This window comes from Eubalaena glacialis, chromosome 15 (genome assembly GCF_028564815.1).
Source record: "Eubalaena glacialis isolate mEubGla1 chromosome 15, mEubGla1.1.hap2.+ XY, whole genome shotgun sequence".
In the NCBI taxonomy this organism is placed as follows: Eukaryota; Metazoa; Chordata; class Mammalia; order Artiodactyla; family Balaenidae; genus Eubalaena; species Eubalaena glacialis.
In genome coordinates, this window is record NC_083730.1 from 63143162 (window position 1) to 63160151 (window position 16990).

Below are 16990 nucleotides of genomic sequence, written 5' to 3' on the forward strand. Positions count from 1 at the left end.
AAAGAGAGTATCGCATGCAGGAATGGAAGTGATTGGGAAGGCCCATCTATCCCCAATCTTATCATCCCCCTAATAAAACTGCCAAACTTTATAAGACAAGAACACGTAAAAAGATCCCTGATTTCCAGCCATGCATTAGCAGGACAAATCTTGAAGCCTTTGTGAAGGGTTTCCGGAGGAAATGCGGTCATTTCCATCTTCCTCTAGATCCAGTTCTGTCTGCAAGCTAACCGTGCAGAGGGCGGCTCTGATTCAGGACCTCCTCGGTACATGGTGGGGGCCCCGCTGTGCCGCAAGGACCGAGGGAGGTCCTCGTCGACACCCATTTTAGGAACTCTGAGGCCAGTCCCGATACGGAGTTCTAGACAAGTTTCTCCTCGGAGGCCCACGGCGCTTCCTGCATCCAAACCCCCAGCAAAAGTCCCCACCCCAAGCCAGACTCCCCTCCCAGCCCGGGCCGGGGAGAGCTCCACCCAGCGGCGGCTGGGCCGGCCTCCGGGCCGGTTTAACTGGTTAGGGCTGAAGCCCGCGGTGCAGAAGGTCTGCGCCTCGGTAGCTGGGGAACAGGATGCCCGGAGCGTGGGCAGGACAACGTCTGCTCTTCTCCGGACCTCGGCCGACTCTGCCCCCAACCGTCCTCGCGGAGCTCGCGCTGGGTAAGCGCCCGTCCTTCCGGCCCCCGACCACCAGGAACTGCGCAGGCGCCAGCGGAGCTCTGGCGCGGCGCGTTCTCTCGCGCGCTCCCGGGTCTCCCCAGTTGGCCCCTCGGCCGGGCAGGCGCCGTGCATCCTGGGTGTTGTAGTGCGGCTCCCGGCGGAGGGCCGCCTAAGGACTGGGCGCTGGGTTTCCGAGGACTACCCATCCCAGCGTGCCCCGCGCGGGGGCACAGGGCGCCGGCCCTGGACAGCCCCGGCCGTCAAAGCCGAGAGGAGGACCCGGGAAGCCGGGTGCAGCGGGAGGAGGGAGTGCGCGTGCGCGCTGGGCCGGCTCGCCCGGTTCTGTCCCAATCATTGTAAACAGGCGGAGGCTGGGGCGGGGTGGGAATGGGGCGCCCGAGGCCGGCCGGGGGCGCAGCGCAGGAGGCGGCCGCGGCGGCGGGCGGTCGCGCGGCGGCGGCGCAGGTCAGTGGCGGGTGGCGGGTGGCGGGCGGCGGGTGGCGGGCGGGCGGGCGGGCGGGGGTCGCGGCGAGGCCCCGCTGTCCGAAGCCGTCCGCGCGCCTTCTCGTGGCGTCTGTCAGGCGGCTGCGTGGCCGGGCTCTCGCGGGGCGGCGGGGCGGGGGCGTGGCTGCTGGGGGCGGCTGGTCCTGGCGGCTTGTCCGCGGCTCCGGCCCGCCCTGCCCGTTTCTCCCTCTCGCTGGCCGGGGCTTTTGGGTCTGGGCGGGGAGGGTGGGGAGCCGGGCCCTCCCCGGGGCCCGGGCCTCGGACGGGCGAGAGGGACTCGGTCTTTTACATAATCGCGGTCGGGATGCTGACGGGTCTCCGGTGCGCGCCCGGTGAGGAGGGAGGGCTCGTGGAAGCGGCAGGGCTCCTGGGTGCGAGGGCACCGGCAGAGCCGAGTTGGGAATTCTTTTCACAACTCCTTGTCAAGCGGACTGGCGCCCAAAGGCTCTTACGGAGGTCAGCTGGGTGCGTGTGTGTGTTTGTTTATCGTTGTGAGAGTGAAACAGGTTTCGCCAGATATCCCACACCTCAGCCTTACCTGAAGTCCTTATGCTGCTTCAGGTTTGGGGATTCATGACTCCAGAGCCTCCGTCTTGAGCAAGCAGAGCATCTTTCCTCTAAGGCCTGATCGAATGCTTGAAAATAATTAAAATGTTAATTCGAGGGGTTTTGAACGTGCAGGTGCAAATACCGTCGTTTGGACGCTGAGTTAACACACCGACGAGCCTCATTAGGAGAGCTTTCACTAAACGTTCTGTTGAGTGGAGCGGGCTTGTCCCCGCGCTGCAGCACTTTGGGTGGCAGTCCATCATGCTGGGCGGTAGTTCACAGAATATTCAAGTAGCGATGATAAGCAACAGGCCCACCTGTAGTTTGCTGGCCACGGAGGCAGCGCTTCTAAATGAATAAGTGGGCCTGGGAATGAGAAAGGTAACTTCACTTTCTGCCTTCCGAATTATCTTGGTGACTTGACAATTCCTTCCTGAGTATCTTCCTGAGGATGAGTAATTGCTGTAAACTGTATTGGCAAGTAGTAGAGGTAGGAAGGAAGTTAGTAGAAGGGTTTCCAGTTTTCAAAGTGACCCATAGATGTAAGCGAGGTGGGCTACTTTAACAGTGACCGTTGGGAAGTAATTCTTTAAACAGTATCTTGAAGCTATGCCACATAATTTACTGTCTCTTTAAAATGGTATTTCTCATTTTAGATCTTCCAGGGACCATTTCTCCCCTACTTTAGAAAAATAGAAGTGGTATCAGTAAGTGCATATTAACTTTAATTTGTACAAGTGTTTGCTTGGCAAGGAGAGGTTGGGCCCAGAATGTAACCCAAAAGTATGTTCTTTCTTTTTTGAACAAAAATCTCTGATAGGAACTTAGGTTAGTATATGTAGAGGGACTAAGGAAAAATGCAGGTCATTTAGTGTAATTTCTGTGCAGCAGGTACTGTGGAGACTTACAGATGGATGAGGCAGTGCCCCTGCCTTCAGGGTGGTAAGACTTTCTCACTTACTTGAACTTCCACAAGTACAATATGTTTTTAAGGTTGCTTTGAGCGGAGGAAGGACAGGGAGTGCAGTGGGTGTACAAAGGAGGCAGTGGTCCGTGTCTTGAGGGAAGAGGAGGAGAGACTGAGGAAGCGGCAGTGGTCAGGAAAAGCGTATGGGAGAGGACGAGAACAGTGAGTATACAGGCTTAGAAGGGATGGGCGTTTAGGCAGGAGGAGCAGTGTGAGGGAAGCGCGGGAGTCTGAACAGAGTGAGTTGTAGGATCTGCAGGTACGGCTGACGAGGGCCGAGGGTGGTGGCAAGACGTGAAACTGGAGACGTAGGCAGAGACCAAATTAGGAGTAGTCTTGTAGACAGGTGATGTAAAGTCAGCCTAACCTCGAAGCAGACAAGAGTCACTGAGACAGGATGAAGAAGAGGTCTAAGCCTCTCAACTCATTGTAATTCCTTGCTGGGTGTCAAGCATTGTCTTAGGTGCTTTATACTTTATGTCCTTGAACCCGAAGAAGGTTTAGGCATGACTGAGGCAGAAATCTTGGGAAAGGAAAGGAAGGCCAAGGGAAAGTTGGACAGGAGGAGAGAGAGCATTATAAGAACGGAAGTTGTTCTCTGCAGCTGTAGCATTGCACTTACAGGGTAAGTAGCAGACGATGAGGGTGCACAGATCAGTCCTCAAGTACTTCGTGCCATTCTGAGGCTTCTCGAGGGCTTTTCCTATAGATAATAATAGAGCTTATGGATTTTAACCAGGAAAGCGTCATGATAAGGTTTTCATTTTAGAAAGATCATTCTGGTATTGTAGAGTATAGATTTCAGAAGGGATGGAGGGAGGACAAGGAGGATGCAGGAAGACTGGTGAGGAGTTTTTGTAATAATAGAGGTGACAGTTAAGGGCCTAAACTAAGGTAGGATCAGTGGAGATGCAGAGGAATAAGTTAATAGCACAAATATTTAGGAGGCAGAATTAATAGGGTTCAGTGACACTTGGATTTAGGGAGTGAGAGAGAAGTAATAGGATAAGATGACTTGGATTTTAACTTAGGTGATTGACTAGACAACAAACGGTAAAGTATGCTGAGACAGGGAATTCAGGAAGAGGAGCAAATCTGGGGAGGAACAGTATTTTAGCTTTTGGATACACTGAGTAGGACTTACCTATAAAACATCCAGGTGGAAGTGCTTGTGTGTGGGTTTGGAGCACAAGAGAAAGGTCTTGATAGGAGAGTCATCAGGCTATCTTATAGGTGGTTCCTGAAGCCTTTGATTTAGGTAACACGGCATAGGAAGAGTTTACTGATGGAGAATGGTCCTGGAAATAGGCCATGGAGAGCAATAGCATTTGAAGCCAGAGAGAAGAACTGGAAATGGAAATTCCTGTGTGTTGAGAAACGCTGAGAAATCATGATGAGATGTTGTAGAAGCCCAAATGGGATCATTTCAAAAGGAAGCTATACTTCACAACTGCCTCTCCAGAAAAAATAAGAATAAAGGAAGCTATATTTCAAATGCTTTGAGAACTCGAGTGAAACATGGATTTTTAGGAGTCTGTTGAATTTGATAACTAAGTGAGAGCAGTTTCTTAGCATCCTACTTAATGCTACCATTTGGGGAGGGAGCTAAGTTTGAGGTGAGTTAATGGGAGGTCAGAGAGTGGAGAAAGCAAATGTAGGTTATTTCAAAAATAAACAAATCTTAGCTGTGAAGGGAAGAATAGAAAGAAGTGTTAGCAGAGGGTAATAAAGGGTTAAGAAGGGAGTTTTAACTTGGCAAAGACTTGAGCCTGCTTTTCTTATGACAGCTTTATTGAGATATTCATATAACATAAAATTGATCCTTTTAAAGTGCACAACAATTCAGTAGTTTTTCGTATATTCAGAGTTGTGCAACCACCTCTACGATCAGTTTTAGAACCTTTCATTACCCCTCTTCTTCATTGTCAGCCATTCACCATTCCCCCTGCTTCCACTCACTAGCAACCACTAATCTACTTTCTGTTTCTGTGGTTTTGCCTATTCTGGACATTTCGTGTACATGGAATCATATATGTAATCATTTGTGACCGACTTTCTTTACTCGGCATCATGTTTTCAAGGTCCGTCTATATTGTAGCAGGTGTCAGTACTACAGTCCTTTCTGTTGCTGAGTAATATTCCACTGTCTGGTCATACCGCATTTTGTTTATCTGTTCATCCATTGATGAACATTTAAGTTGTCATTACTTTGTGGCTATTATGAATAGTCCTAGTGTGAATGTGCAAGTTTTCGTGTCGAAATACGTTTTCATTGTTCCTGGGTATATACCTAGGAGTAGAATTGCCGGATCGTGTGGTGACTTTTATGTTGAACAGTATGAGGAACTGCCAAACTGTTTCCCAAAGCAGCTGCACCATTTCACTGTCCAGTGTAAGGACTCTGATTTCTCCATATCCTCACCAACACTTGTTATTTTCTGGTTTTTAAAATTTTAGCTATACTGGTAGGTGTGAATTGGTATCTCATTGTGGGTTTGATCTGAATTTCCCTGGTGGCTGATGATGTTGAATATCTTTTCATGTGCTTATTGGCCATTTGTGTATCTTCTTTGGAGAAATAGTTATTCAAGTCCTTTGCCTATTTTAACATTGGGTTGTTGTTCTTGTTGTTGAGTTGTAAATGTTCCTTTACATATTCTGGGTGCTGGACCCTTATCAGTATATATGATATGCAAATATTTTCTTCCATTCTCTGGGTAGTCTTTTTATTTTCTTGATAATGCCCAAGGCAAAGGTTTTCAACTTTGATGAAGTACAATTTATTTTTTCTTTTGTTACTCATGATTTTGGTATCATATCTTAAGAATCCATTGCCAAATCCAAGGGCTTGAAGATTTACACTGTGCTTTCTTCTAGGAGTTTTATGGTTTTAGTTCTTATATTTAGATGTTGATTCATTTTGAGTGAATTTTTGTATATGGTCTGAGATTGGGTCCATTTTTTGTGTGTGGAAATCTAATTATCCTGTTCCCATCTGTTGAAGTGACCATTCTTTCCCCATTGAATAGTGTTGACACCCTTGTTGAAAATCAATTGACCGTAGATGTTTGGGTTTATTTCTAGACTCTTCAAATCGACTGTATAGGTCTATATGTTTATCCTAATGCCAGTACCACGTTGCTTTGGTTATGCTAGTTTTGTAGTACCTTTTGAAATCAGGAAGTGTGAGCCTTCCAATTTTGTTCTTCTTTATTTTTTTGTGGCTATTCAGGGCCTGCTGCAATTCCATATTAAACTGAGGATCAGATTTCCATTTCTGCAAAAAAGGCTGTTGAAATTTTGCCTTGAATTTATAGATCACTTTGAATTACAGCAATACATTGTTGTCTTAATGATACTGAACCTTTCGATCCATTAAAAAGGGGTTTATTTAGGTCTACTTTAATTTCTGTCAGCAATGTTTTGTAGTTAGCAGTGTATGCGTCTTTCACCTCCTTGGTTACATTTATTCCTGTTTTATTCTTTTGGCTGCTAATGTCCAGTCATTAGCTGACCAGTAAGCTAACAGAACACAGGCTTCAGCTAATGATTGGACAGAGATTTCCTTAAACATTTAGTACCTAAAACATCTCCCAATATTTTCAGAGGGGTGCTGTGCATCTCTTGGGGGTGTACCTTCAGTACTCAACCACTTTACAACTCTGTCTTAGCTTTCATTTCCTGTTTGTGCAGAGGTCAAGGTCATCCAGAGATGAGAGTGGAGGGCTTTCTCGGGTAGGATAAACTCAATGAGATCCACCTGAGACACATCTTAATCAACTAGTTTAAGGACAAAGACAAGGAGAGAATCTTCAAAGTAGCAAGAGAGAAGTGGCTCATCACATACAGGGGATTCTCAATATCATTATCAGCTGACCTCTCATGAGAAACGGTAGAAGCCAGAAGGCAGTGGGATGACATAGTCAAAGTATTGAAAGAAAGAAACTGCTAACCAGAATTCTTCGTCTGGCAAAACTCCTGAGCATGTACATAGCCCTGCGCGCACACGTTTCTCCTAGATTTCCAGGAATTTGTTGCAGCTGTTCAAGGTCCTTGTTCCCCAAAACACCTCTCAAGGTTTTGGTCGTAGTGTTTGCGCCAGCTGTTACCTGTTGCTTCAGGTGGTAGCAGCTAAAACCTCTGCCAGCCCCCTAGTGGCCTTACCCCTGGGGGGGTTTGAGTTAGCAGCATTTAGGTGAGATAAAGCAAGCCTTTTCAGCAGGTAGGTCTTCCAGGGAGCCTGGAATAATAATTTCAGTTTGTTTGCAAATGAGGTTTGTTCTGCTGAACCAGTGCTGGGAATGTGGGCTGTTATTTTCAAGGGTGCCACTGATCTGGGAAGCCCAGGATAGGACTAGAGAAAGTTAAATACCACAAAGTTCTATGTTCTTAAGCAAGATTCAGCTGTTTTTCTTGAATAAGTACTCCCTGGATTGCTGCAAGATTTTGCTTAGTTTCCAGTGTTGTGAAAAAGTTGATTCTGATGGAGTTTAGGTGCTTTTATGGAGGGGTGAACTTTTGGAGTTCCTTAAGCTGTCATTTTACATCACTCCATCTGTTTATTTAGTACTCCATTTATTTTTACGCTGCCTCTGTCACTATAGTTCAAGTGAATTTTTTGTAGACAGCATATAGTTGGGTTAGTATTTTCTCTTTCTCTGTTCTTTGCTTTTTTCCCTAAGGAATTTGAGGTGCTTGTAGAGATGTAACGTAATAAAGGTTTTTTGGCTATCATAAACAGTGCTTTGCTTACTTTTGTGTGTTTGGGGGCTAAGGTTTTAACAGTGAATTGCTAGGTCAGAATATTAATTTTTGGTAGGTGTTGCTAAATTGTCCTTCTAAATGTAACAGTTTACACTTTTACCAGTAGCGTGTGAACGTGTCTCTTTCTTCACACCCTCCCATGGTTGGGTATCAAACTTGTTCATCTTTAGAAAATTGGTGGGTGAAAAAGAACATCTTTTAAATTCCCTGTTTTTTCATTTTAAAAGTATTTGTTAGCTTCATGTTCAAATCCTCAGCCGTTTTTCTTTTTTAAAAATTAATTTTGAAAAGTATTTGCCATGTCTAGTGCCAGTATTTTTCCCCCAAGTTTCTTCTTGGCTTCTTACATTTGTTTATGGTGTTTTTAAAAATGTGCTTATGATTTTGTGAAGGTCTTTTAAAATGGGAGTCAAGGAAGGAAAAAGCAGTAAAACTCTTCCTTTTTCACACTTTTATGGGGGGGGAGGATATAGTTTATAAAATCTCGTTTTGTCTAGATATTTTTATACTGCTGCTTTTGTATAGTTAATAGCGAAGTTAAATATTGATTAATAATTATTATTGCTACTTACTGAGTACCAGGAATACCATTTTGTTTAGTCTTGGCAGTGCCGTGCCAGGTAGATGTCAGTATTTACAGATAAGGAAGCCCAGCCTATGAAGGGTGATGGTATTTAGTTAAGCCAACGACTGTGCTGTATTACTTCCTGTTTACCGTATTCTCTCTCCATCAGGGTATCTCCCAGTTTCTTTACTGAGGAATGGGGGCCTGGGTGAGATGGAAATAATATGATTGTGTTTTCCTCAGCCATTAAAGATACCACTGAAGAGACCACACCTTAATATTTTCTTGTATATTCTTCCAGAGATGTTTTAGACACATACAGGCAAAGAATGTGTAAACATGTATACAGTCTGTTCTATACAGTGATGTAAATTGTGGAATAAGGCATTTATTTGTCGAGTGCTTACTGTGTACGAGGCACTAGGCCTGTTTCTTTACATTTGATCAGTTTGAGTGAAGCCCTTCAAACTGATCACCTTGAAACGTTGTACAGGTATTTAAATATGAAGCTTTTGCCTAAAAGGTAACTAAAAACAAAAATGCTAGTAGAACTCATTTGGAATTGCTTCAGAGCTGACACCTTGATGTAATGAAGCATGACCCTTCATTCTCAATTGAAGGTTAAATTAATTCAAAAGCACTACAAATTGAAAGCCAGATATTGTGACAGGTTGAGAATAAAACTGCATGCCATTGCCATTGTTTAAAAATGAGGTGTGTTTGTCAGTTATAAAAACAGTGTTTTTGTGTGATTGGAACTTTCTCCTTAATCTTTTTATGAATAAGCTCTTTCGCCAACCTGCCAGTGATAGGTGCCTTTAGATAAATATATTTGGATAAGTAACTACTATTGAGAAAAAGGAGGGAGGGGGAGATGAGGGAAGAAAGCTCCCCTCCCCCCACTGGGAAGAAAGCTTTTTAAGGAAAACTCATAAATTGAAGCTGTAGTTTTAAGATGTTAGCAATTTTCAGTTGTTCCTTCCAAAGTAGAAATAGCGAATCAAGAACTTTGACTTTCTAGGGAGTTCCCTGGTGGCCTAGTGGTTAGGATTCCAGGCTCTCACTGCCATGGCCGGGTTTAGTCCCTGGTGGGGAAACTGAGATCTCGCAAGCCGCGTGGCACGGCTAAAAAAAAAAAAGAACTTTGACTTTCTGCGGAAAATTATGGGAGAAGAAAGTGTGAATATAAAAATGAAGAAAAAGCTCACTGAAGTCCATTTTGTTATCCCCCTAGAATGGTAACAAGCAATTAAAAAGCAGCAGATACCATGCTACATTTTTCAACTAAGTTTAGCATTTTAAGAAAATGAGCATATTATGACATCAGATTTTGCTTCCTCAGGTTACTTTTTTTTTTTTTTTGATTCAGACTTTATTTTTTTAGAGCAGTTTTGGGTTCACAGCAAAATTGAGAGGAAGGTACAGAGATTTCCCATACGCCCCCAGCCCCACACATGCACAGCCTCTCCCATTATCAGCATCCCCCACCCGATGGGACGTTTGTTACAGGTGAGGACCTGACATTGACACGCATTGCCACCCAAAGGCCATAGTTTACATTACAGTTCACTCTTGGTGTTGTACACTCTATGGGTTTGGACAAATTTATAACAACATGTATCCATCACTGTGGTATCATACAGTACTTTCACTGCCCTAAAAATCTTCTGTGCTCTGCCTGTTCATCCTTCTCTCCCCCTCTTCCCCCAACCCTTGGCAACCATTGATGTTTTTGTTCTCTCCATAGTTTTGCTTTTTCCAGAATGTCATGCAATTGGAATCATCCATTATGGAGCCTTTTCAGACTGGCTTCTTTCACTTAGTGATAGGCATTTCAGTTTCCTCCATGTCTTTTCATGGCTCGAGAGCTCATTTCTTTTGAGTGTGGAATAATATTCCGTTGTTTGGATTCTAGCACAGTTTTATTTATTTATCCATTTACCTACCAAAGGACATCTCGGTTGCTTCCAAGTTTTGGCAATCATGAATAAACGTACTTCTATAAGTTAGCTGCTATCAACATCCATGTGCAGGTTTTTGTAAGGACATAAGTTCTCAACTCCTTGGGCAAATACCAAAATCACCAAGGACATGATTGCTGAATTGTATGGAAGTATATTTAGTTTTGTAAGAAACTGCCAAACTGTCTTCCAAAGTGACCGCACCGTTCTGCATTCCCACCAGCACTGATAAGAGTTCCTGTTGCGCCACATCCTCGCCAGCACTTGGTGTTGTCAGTGTTTTGAATTTTGGCCATTCTAATAGATGTATAGTGCTATCTTGTTTCTTTCTGAAGGTCATTTTTTAAAAAATTTGAGGTATAATTGACATGTAACATATTAGTTTCAGGTGTGCAACATAATTATTTGATATTTGTATATATTGTGAAATGATCACCACAATAAGTCTAGTTAACATCTGTCACCACACATAGTTACAAACAGATTTTTCTTTTAAATAATTTTTAAAAAATCTAGATTTATTTTAGTCACGTTCCTTGTTGTTTTAATTTGTAATTCCCCAATGATATATGATACGGAGCATCTTTTCATATGCTTATTTGTCATTTGTATATCTTTTTTTGGTGAGGTGTCTTCAATTGGCTTGTTTTCTTATTGTTGAGTTTTAAGAGTTCTTTGTGCATTTTAGATAATAGTCCTATATCAGGTATATCTTTTACAAATATTTTCTCCCAGTCTGTGGCTTGTCTTCTCATTTTTGGTCTTAAGTCTCTTAATTTTTAAGTTCATCCCCCCACTCTTCCTCCTTCCCCTCTCTTTTTCTTTGGTATTAACTAAAGAAACTAAATTGCATATCCCCAGATTTTGAGGCTTAATCGGATTAAGTTTTCATTAGTTTATTTTTGCGAGGCTGGTGTGATTTTCTCTCTTTTTTGTTTGTGTTATTAGCAGTCATTGATCGTTGCCAGTATCTATTTTTAAATTGCTTATTAAGTGGTGACAGTCTTTTATTTATTTATTTATTAGATGGAAGATTTTAGTAAAAAGAAACTTCACTGAACAACACTTTGTATAGCAGATTCAGGATAAATGCTTTCCCCCCCACCCCATTTACCAGTTATTCCAAATAATTACATGGTTCTCTAGCATCCTCCAAAGTGACCAATGAATTTTATTTTTGAGTATCATTATGAACTCATGGATTTAAATATACTTGATACTTTAGTTCATGGCAGTTATTGGCGCTCATATAGTCCCATCTTTCCATCTTTGGCCAGTGGGAGCTTCTTCTAGTTGACTTCTGAGTCCTTTTGTCTTGATTCCAAGCATCTTTCATAACGTCTTTCTTTTGTGACATGGTATTTCAGCCTCATCTTGTACATACCTTGCTCTTAGACCTGGTGTCAGCCTAATGGAAGTGCTTAATAGTATGCGGAATTATGTTGTTAGACCCACACAACTAAATTCGCATTTATGACTTGGCAATTTAGTAACCATTTGAAAGAATAGTACACACAAGCTGAAAGAGGAAATAAATTATTTCACTCTCAAATAACTAAAATTAGTGGTCTTTGTGTTCCTGTTGGACACTGCACAGCTTATAATACTTTGCAATCAGATTGGACAGCACCACCCTTATTTCTTGTTCCATGATGATTTTTTAAAATAAATTTATTTATTTATTTATTTATTTTTGACCGCATTGGGTCTTCGTTGCTGCACGTGGGCTTTCTCTAGTTGTGGCGAGCAGGGGCTGCTCTTCGTTGTGATACGTGGGCTTCTCATTGCGGTGGCTTCTCATTGCAGAGCACAGGCTCTAGGCGCGTGGGCTTCAGTAATTGTGGCACACGGGCTCAGTAGTTGTGGCTCGCGGGCTCTAGAGCGCAGGCTCAGTAGTTGTGGTGCACGGGCTTGGTTGCTTCGCGGCATGTGGGATCTTCCCAGACCAGGGCTCGAACCCTTGGATTCTTAACCACTGCACCACCAAGGAAGTCCCCCATTTTTTTTTTTTCTTTAAATCATAGCTACCCCAGAAAACCCAGCTTCACAGAGGTATGCTGTTGAAAGGAATGTGCACAGTCTAATGTTGAAACTGAACTTCTTTTAGCTGGTAGTTTGCACAGCGTCTGGCAGATGTTGAATACCACTCTGTTTCCCTCAAATGTAAGCTCCCCGTGGCCGGGATGAGTTTGCTTACAGTGCTCTGGGTGCCTCCGTGCACTGTCTGGGAACCATGGTCTAGATACTTTTACCCAGTTTCTGTTGTAACCAACGGTGTGCATTTTAAAAATTATTAAATAACGTTTGTTGGTCTCCCCCGCCCCCAAGTTAAGTTCTAATTTACTATTTACTTGAGAATAGATTTTGTGATTATGAAATGTGGCAGGAAAGACACCACCCTCCCCCCGCCCAGCCAAAGGATATATCATTACTTTAAAAATGTGCTGTTTTACTGATAAATACCAAATGATACTTATTCTGGTTTTCTTATAAGAAAACTTTTTTTTTGTCCTCTGAATTAGGGTGACTGCTGATGATAGCACCTTTGATTTTGTGTAAAGGCGATGTGGACTTTTTCCCCATACTTAATACACATACGTACTCTTTGATTTGGACAGCTGTATGTAGAACTGGATTGTGTCCTCTCCAGCCTTTCATCCCAGGCAGAAGGTGGGATTATTTCTGGCTGCTAGATCCTGTATGTTTTGGCTGCTCATTTTCCAGCACCTGGCATTTTGATCCTGAGTTTGAACGTTCACTTAAATAATGGACATAATCTGTGCCCTTTAGATTTCTGTTTCATCTGGACATGGATTTTTTTTTTTAATTAATTAATTTATTTATTTTTGGCTGTGTTGGGTCTTCGTTTCTGTGCGAGGGCTTTCTCCAGTTGCGGCGAGCGGGGGCCACTCTTCATCGCGGTGCACGGGCCTCTCACTGTCGCGGCCTCTCCCGTTGCGGAGCACAGGCTCCAGACGCGCAGGCTCAGTAGTTGTGGCTCACGGGCCTAGCCGCTCCGCGGCATGTAGGATCTTCCCGGACCGGGGCACGAACCCGTGTCCCCTGCATTGGCAGGCGGATTCTTAACCACTGCACCACCAGGGAAGCCCTGGACATTGATTTTTACATTTTGCATTATATCAGTGTCCTAAAATAACTTGTGAATTTTTCTGTTTTCTTATCAGTCATGCAAAAGTTATTGTCAGCCTTAAAAAGACATTCATACGTTCTTATTCATTATTATGAACTTTGGAATTTCACATCTTTTAAACTGATTTTACACACATATCTTATCTCAGGCATATTGTTTTAATCAGTGACACTGAGAATGTTGAGTGGAAAACATTAAATCACTATGTCATTCAGTGAATTTCTGTGAGTGGCATGTGAGATGCTAATTGAAAGTTTATTTGTTTGGATAAGCCCCTGGGGGTAAGGGAGAAACTAAAATAAAGATTAAGTTTGATGATCTATAAGGAGAGTGCAGAAAAGAAACAGTAACCCAAGAGTAAAATCTCTATTGAAGTATAGACCTAAGCAAATGCTGGAAGATTTGAAAGGACTAATTATGTAACAATCTGATGGGCTGACAGTTGGTCTGTGGGAGTGTGCATGAGAAATTACTGTCAGTCCTGTAACTGTGTATACTGGTCTGCATCACGGGGCACACGCCATAAACCTCGCACATATTTGCATGGCGAGGATTTCACTGTGGATGATAGGAAACCCTCTAAACCTTATCTGCCTCGTCTGAAGGATTATTTGTCTCACCTCAGTTTATAAACTTAACATTTTTTATTGGATAGTAATATTCATGTTTTAAGAAAAATCCCTTGATGGGGATTTCTCTTTATATACCTGTTCCCTACAGCATATAAAACTTTCTCTAAATGAGAAGAGCAGCTTACTGGGCCTCAGCGGTTTGTAAAACAGTGTGGTTTACGCGGAACACCTGCCGTCTTTCTGGCAGTGTGGGATTTCGGTACCCGCCTGGCGGAGAACACCGATGTGACCGGGCTCCACGGGGACCTCGGGCTGTGAGTGAGGAGCTGCCCAGCACATGGTGTTTCTCACGTGCTCCTGTGACTCCACTGCCCGGGGACCCCTGGGAGCGTGTGCCTGGTTCCTTGTGCCTCTTCCTTTGTTTTTTTGCTGTGTATCCTTTCTCTGTAATAAATCGCAGCCGTGAGCATGACTGTGTGCTGACTTATGTGAGTCCATCTAGCGAATCGCCGACCCTGCGGGTGGTCTTGGGGACCCCAGCCCAGTTTAAAGACTTGCACTGTTCCCTGCCTCGCTCCTGCACCCCTCTTGGTCTTAGTTTTTTCCTTTCAGCTATTTTTTTTTGGTGTTTATTTCCTTTATCTAAATAATATCCTTAAGCTGCTGTTTTTGAAGATAGCAGTTTTGGACGTCTTGTGTTAACCTAGGTGTTAGGGTAGATGAGGATTTGGGTGTCTCAGACCTTCGCCGGGCCCCGTGCCCCCAGCTCTCCAGCATCATCCTACCCTGCACGGTGTTTGATTCTGTCAGCACCCATCGTTTTCATGGTGATGATCATACAAATACTGTGTAACCCTGAGCCAGGCAGTAGACTACAATTTCATTTTCTCATCTACCTTTCCCTTTTTCTTAGAGTTAATGGTTATCTCTTATTTTTATTTGCTTTTACTCTGTTCTCATGACAGATATATTCCAAAAGCTCCAGCGGTTCTTTACCGGGTCTTACTCTTCTTTTCCGCAGTCAGATGTCTGTGACTCCCTTTGTCCTTGGAGCCCTTCTTCCCCTGGGTCATAGGGACTGCGTCACTAGCTGGTCACAGGCCTGCTTTTCGTGGGGTTCCTTGCTGCCCATCAGGGTCGCATTTCAGGGCATCAGGATTCTTGAACAAGTGTACGGGGGGAGTACAGTCCTTGCTACTGTGTGTCTGGAATGTCTTTATTCTACCTGTGCACTTGAATGGTCCTTGGAACTAGCTGTCTTGTCAGAGGTTTGAAGATATTCCTTTATTGTCTTTAAGTTTCCAGTGTTCCTGTTGACAAGTTGATCGTGATCCTTTGTATGTAAGTTGCTTGCCCCCTTCCCTGCCCGGCAGGAGTCTTTCAGGATCATCCTTCTGTCCTCTGTACCCCGAAACCTCATGATGTGCTTTGGCGTGCGTCTCTTCATGTATGGTGTGGGGTGGTCCCTTGTGATCTGGACACTCTTGTCCTTTAATTCTGAGAAAATTTGAAGAATAAGAATGTACTGCGCGTGCAAATACTGCTTACAAAGTTGGACATTCCCAGATGGTAGGTTAATGCTGGTTAGTGTTCAGTATGTGACGTACTAATGAACCAGTGTTTGGATTCCCTTGTAGAGATTTGGGTTAGAGACTTAATTTACAGATTATTTTTAAAAACCGTACCGCTCGCCGCAACTAGAGAAAGCCCTCGCACAGAAACGAAGACCCAACACAGCCAAAAATAAAATAAAATAAATAAAAACCGTAAAAATGAGGAAAAGCTGCTTCCATTGACTTACAGCCTGGTATTTAATAAAGAAAGTTTATAAATACTGGATTTGCTTAACTTGTGAACTAGTTAAGCAAGCTATGGGTTTTCTGGACGAGGCCTTTTTCTGTGTTGATATTATCAAGTTTAATAAATCATTGGAGTTATTCTCAAAAGCTCATTTCAGGAGACTTTAATTTAGCAATCTGTCTTTCCTACTTATATTGTTTTGTCCCTTTGCATGGGTGAATGATTATTATTATGTGTGCTGATTAATAGAGGTACGTGAACAGAAAAGACTATTTTAAGAACACTGCATAACCTAGTTCTTTGGAGGAGTGGATGTTTTTAAGCGATTATTAAGTTTGAGTCTAGTTTTATGAAACCTTTTTTTTTTTTTTGGCTTTACCTCAGTTATAACTGTCATAACTGTTCTTTTTATGTGAAAAATTTCATTTCAACGTTATAATTTTTGGGGGTTCTAAAGTAAAATTCTAGATGTTTGGTTTTTGCTGTATACTTTTAATAGTTTTTATTAGATATTGCAGAAGTAACTTTTTATATTTTCAGTTTTCTCTGGAGAGAGATTTCGCACAGGTACCAGCCACAGGCTTTCAGTTGGGAAAGACTGGAAGTAGACATTCCTGTTGTAGTGATTTTGGGTATGGGGGGAGGTGGGATGCTGAAGGTAAAGGTGGGAGTAGCAACGTTTGAGAAGGAGAGTTCATATTTTTTAATGGCTCATGATCATCTCTATATAGCTTCCATGGCTTTTTTTTTTATCCCCTCATCTGAGGGATTTTATTGATTTTATTAATTTATTTTCAGTGATATGCACAGTTTAATTTTTTTTGTGACGGCTTGGGTGGATCTAGAAGGCATTATGCTAAGTGAAATAAGTCAGACAGAGAAAGACAGATACTGTATGATCTCACTTGTATGTGGAATCGAAAAAACAAGACAAACAAAACAAAATGAAAATAGACTCATAGATACAGAGAAAAAATGGGTGGTTGCCAGAAGGGAGGGGGGTGGAGGGTTGAAATAGGTGAAAGGGATTAAGAGGTACAAACCCCCTGTTATTAAAAAAAAAAAAAAAAAAAAACTCCAGGGATGTAACATGCAGCATAAGGAGTATGGTCAATAGTATTGAAATGACTTTGGGGACAGGTGGTTACAAGACTTAACAGCGTCCTCATTTCCAAACGGATGTAAATGTCTAAGCACTGGTACACCTGAAGCTAACGTAACAGTGGTATTTCAATAGAAAAAGTTTTAACAGATGTATATGTGCATGTAGCCCACATGCCTGTCAAGAGACAGAACGTAGCCATCAACCCAGAAAGTTCTCTCGTGCTCCTTCGTGCTCAGTCCCTGCCTCTCCCCCACATTCCCACAACCACACGCCTCGATTCTTTTGACAGAGGTGAGTTTGTCCGTTCCAGAACTTCCTATAAATAGTCGCACATTATGTAATCTAGCGTGTCTGGTGTGCTGTCTTTTGAAGTTCATATGTTCTGTTGTATGTATG

General features: G+C 43.1%; 1 protein-coding gene across 4 annotated transcripts in view; it reads left to right on the top strand.

Annotated features, from left to right (window-relative positions):
- The first annotated feature begins 538 nt into the window (after positions 1-538).
- RALBP1 (ralA binding protein 1) overlaps positions 539-16990 on the top strand; it is a 43106-nt gene continuing 26654 nt past the window's right edge. The window contains exon 1 of one of the 4 annotated variants that reach the window (XM_061169005.1): positions 539-656. The gene's annotated coding sequence lies outside the window, so the exon portion shown is untranslated. Of the gene's footprint in view, positions 657-1056; positions 1122-1520; positions 1617-16990 lie in introns of those variants that run through there. The other 3 variants (XM_061169002.1, XM_061169003.1, XM_061169004.1) reach the window with 3 other exon arrangements.